Here is a 4,723-nt window from a genome sequence, read left to right as displayed (position 1 = left end):
AATACCTCAGTTGATGTCTCCATACTATAAAAGAAATATATTTATATTTGTCAAATAAAAATGCCCAGGGACAGTTCACATGACCAAGATTCCCTTTTTGTGGATCATCTTAAGGTGTTTTTATGAATGACTTTGCAACACGTGTTCTCTGAATATTATGTTCATCAGTAAGCATGCGACATGCCACATCTGTTAATGTATATTTGTATGGGAAGTTCCAAACTCTTTGGTGGCATGTGGAAGCATGTGACTCAGATGCCCTCATTATAGGGAGCAAAACTTGTGTGTCGATCTTTTACTCAACCCTCCCTGACAACTTCTTAAAGATAGGAGGAAATTTTGTTGTGGTGGTAATTACAATTATTTGTTTACGAAGTCTAAATGATTTTAGTGGATGATTGATGGGATATTAGTTAAATCAAATAAGAAACAGTATTTATTTAAGGAATGTGGCCAAAGTAGAAAGTACAAGAACCATATAAAGAAACACAAATCAAGAGATTACTAACAGAGCCATATATGGGTTCCAACGAGACCATGTGGAATCGTAGGAGGAAAGTTTGTATTGGTCTTTATAATTTTCCGACTTTTAACCGGTATCAAAAACCTCTTGTCTTCAACTCTTAACTCCAACTGGGTCTAGAAAAACTGAAAAACAGTTTATGAGTAAAATAGTATGAATAACAAAAAATGGGTAGATTTGTTAATCTTTCTCAAAATATTTTCGAATAAGATGAGTATGAATATCATCCCTCACAAGAAGTTTCTAGGTAAGTATCATATGAATCTTTTTTCATTAGATTCAAAGTTAATTCGACTGTCTAAATAAAGCTTACTATTTGCAAGGAAATTTGTCCTTTATAATTAGGCCTGTAAGTGGGCCGACGTTTATCCGGCCTCTATTTATAGGCTTTCCATTTACGTGTATATATATGGGCTTTGCTTGTTTTTTTAGTAAAAAGACGAAATTGGGAACTGATTGTAAAATATAAATTATTAATATTAATTTTATATTAAATTTCATAATCCAACATATTCCAATATTTTATTAAGATAAATATAATGTCAAATTTTTTTTTGTCAGTGATCGGTGCAAATGGCAAAGTTGCCTCACCTGTTGGAATTCACTATTCAGGTATTTGGGTAACTGATTGGTTCTCAAATCCAGAACAGAACCATACTGTAACATCTCTATCCGGGCTGGATTTTTTAAAAAGAGAGTATGGGCTTTTCTATGGCCCGATTGCCTAAAAACTTAGGTCTCCCCCTCCCTTTCTTATAAAAAGAGTTGCAGTCTCCTTCTTTTCTCTCATCATAAACTTGAAGCGGAACTCTATAGAAATTTTCCGGAGACTGGAAGCCCTAGCCATCAAGCCTTCTCTCCTGCACCGCCGTCTCATCTCTTCTCTCCTCTCTCCCGCGCGTCTCTCTCCTTCTTCTCTCTCTCCTCCGCGCGCCGCCTCCCTTTCTCTCTCCTCGCCGTTCGCTTCTCTCTCCTCGCCGGCGCCGGTGGTGGTGGTGGTGGTGGTGGTGGTTGTGTAGCTGATCAGTGGGGTGGTTCAGATCTCATCTTCTCTCGCTTTTTGTGTTCAGATCTAAGTTAAGGTGAGGTGATCCGAACCCAGTTTCTCTCAAGTCCTTTATATTAATCTTGTTGGATCTATATCTGATTAGTCCTTGCTGTGTGAGTTAGGTTGGTAGTTTATGATGGATCTAGGTTGTTAGATGCATGAACCATGTTGCATAAGAACTTCATACTGTTTAAAAGGGACATTAATGGACTGCCTTGTGTTGATGTGGCTAATATAAGATGATCGCTTGTGTGTTTGTTTGGTCCCATGTGATGATAGAGATTTCTCTTAGCATATTGTTTAATGGTTGTTCATATTACTCTTGTGCTAAGTAACTTGTGTGGGACACCGATAACGGGTGGCGTCTTGAGTATGAGTAGGGCTGGGCGTTCGGGTACCCATTCGGGTTTCGGTTCAGTCCATTCGGGTTTCGGGATAAAAGATTTCAGCCCCATTCGGATATTTCTAAATTTTGGTTCGGGTTCGGTTCGGATCTTTGCGGGTTCGGTTCGGGTTCGGATAACCCATTTAAAATGTTTTTAAATTTTCAAAATTCATTATATACTTTAAATTTTCAAAATCTATAAGAAATATAATATATTACATATAAATTATCATAACATATATGTCAAAATACCTTAATTTAACATATAAATTGGTTTTCTTTGAATATTTGGATAAAGAATCAATAGATATTTAACTATTTTTGGTGTTTTCAGTATACTTTAGCTATTTTAAACATTTACTTTTGACTATTTGCATATATTTTCGAGTATTTTGGAAAACTTAAAGGTATCTTGTATATTTTTAATATTTTTAATATACATTATATATAAAAATAATGTATATATTTAAGTATATAAATTTATTTCGGATACATTCGGGTACCCAAAATACTTCGGTTCAGATTGGGTTCGGTTTCGGGTTTTTAAATACCGAAATTTTGAACCCGTTCGGATATTTAATCAATTTCGGTTCGGGTTCGTTGCTACTTTTTCGGATCGGGTTCGGTTTGATTTTTCGGGTTCGGATTTTTTGCCCAGCCCTAAGTATGAGTAAGAGTCTAAGTGAAAGCTGATGAGTATGTGAAAGTGGTAGTATGAGTATGAGTATGAGTAAGTGAATGTGAATGAGAATGAGAATGTGGAAGTGGAAGTGTCATTGAATCTTGTTTGTAGTCCTGCTTGGACCACCGAGAACGGGTGGGCGTCTAGGGTCTAGGGTGTGATGAGTTGAGATGTGAAAGGAACCGCGCGAGGGCGGGATATAAATAAGCAAGTGTAGTGGCGCCATAGGATCGAGTCAAGCCGAGAAGTGGCTGTGAAAGGCTATGAATAGCCGGAGGCAGACAGAGCCAGTGGGCCAACGTGCTGCAATCCGGGTAGCCTCTAAGAAGCTGGGCGGGTACGGATGCTCGAAAGAGGCGCCGTCCAGGATAGACCGGAACGCGTAGGGACATCCGTAAACAGTCATAGGTCCTTTTCTTGAAGTTGAGTCAGTTGTGTTTGTCGAGTCGGTCTAATCTGTTTTTGTGTGCTATTTAGCAGTGACTGAGTTCATTGTATTGATTGATCGCTAGATTGCTAGAATGATGTCTTTATGAAATGATTTGTGATGCATTGTTTGATTGTAGTGGCTAGTCAGTCCTGATTCCCACATAGAGTAATATAAAGTGTCTTGCGGGCAGGCTGGTCTAGAGTCACTTCACTGAGTAACCCAATACTCAGACCCTCCCTTTCCATTTCACTTTTCACAGGACTGTAAGTAGAAGTGTATGGATACGGGTGGATCGGAATTTCAAAGAAAGCAATGCGACCAACGACTCTTGAGACCAGTAACTGACATGGCGGGTTGCCTATAAGGGTATACGCGTGCCTATAACTCCATTTCCTTAACCCCGGTCGGACCCCGGGGGATAGGGATGTTACACATACGTTGTGTTTAGTTACAGTTTGATCAGGTTTAATCGAGAAGCTAAAACAGGAGGGAAGAGGACGACTGGGAAACTTCTATTGGGGAAATACGCACGCTACTCTATCTTTCTGGACTGTACTGTCCCTACCTCGACCTCTCATGGCTGGAGAAGCATCTCAGCGGACAGAGAGATCCTCCGGAAAGACCTCTCTTGGGTAGTTGGCAATGGACAAAGTATTAAGATTTGGGGAAATCCATGACTTTCATGCTCTGTACCTTTCCTCCGACTGCTGAAGCTGCATCCATGCGGGTCAGTGAGCTGCTATGTCCTAAAATGCTTGAAACATCGAGAAGATACGAAAGTACGTACCTCACCATGAGGGGCCTTATTCTGAAAATCATCACCAATTTAGCTCCTGTCGATGACTCAATTGTTTGGCTACCTGATAAAAAAAGGTTGTGATATATGGTGTTTTTCACATCATTGTACATACGTTTTCATTTGTTTCAAGTCGCTAATCCGTGTCAGTCTAGTCCTTTTTGACCTTTTACAGGTCTGGAGTTAGCAGAAGAAAGAAGAGAAGGTGCCTGATGACAAGAAGTCCTTTTGGAGCATTCCTGCGGAGAACACTCAAGAGAACAGTCCCGAGACTGATCTCTCTCAAGCGGAACAAGCAGACGGAGTGATCCGGTGATTGTTCCAGACAAATATGGAAACTTCTATTTCGGGAATTGAAGCCCTGTTGCCCTAATCTCTTTCCTTCTGATTGGCGCCTCCATATAAAACGCCACCTATCTATTTTCTATTTTTTTGACGCTAGTTTTTACAAGAGAACACTGAGTATTTGCGATCTGCAACTTGTAAGGGAGAAGAACCAATCCTCTCATAGAGAAGATCATCTGAACCCTATTGTTTCATACTCTGTTCTTATGCAATTTTATTCAGGATTTATGTCTTTGTCTATGTGCATCATGATCGAGTAGTGACCTTGCTCGCCTAGGGTTTTTAGGGTGTTGAGACATGAGCTAAACATAGATAAGCGATCCATAACTGTTCTTCATTCATACTGTTCTTACTGCTTTCATTAAACTGATCACTTGATGTTAGATCACTAGTTCATCACCTAGTTAACCGCTTAGGATGATAACTTGACATGTAATTGAATGAGCTTAGTATCCCTAATCAGCGAAAGTAGATATTAGGGTGGTAAGTGAACTGATCGGACCTGTTCTCTAAA

The sequence above is a fragment of the Raphanus sativus genome, chromosome 2 (genome assembly GCF_000801105.2).
Source record: "Raphanus sativus cultivar WK10039 chromosome 2, ASM80110v3, whole genome shotgun sequence".
In the NCBI taxonomy this organism is placed as follows: Eukaryota; Viridiplantae; Streptophyta; class Magnoliopsida; order Brassicales; family Brassicaceae; genus Raphanus; species Raphanus sativus.
This window is presented reverse-complemented; position numbering follows the sequence as displayed.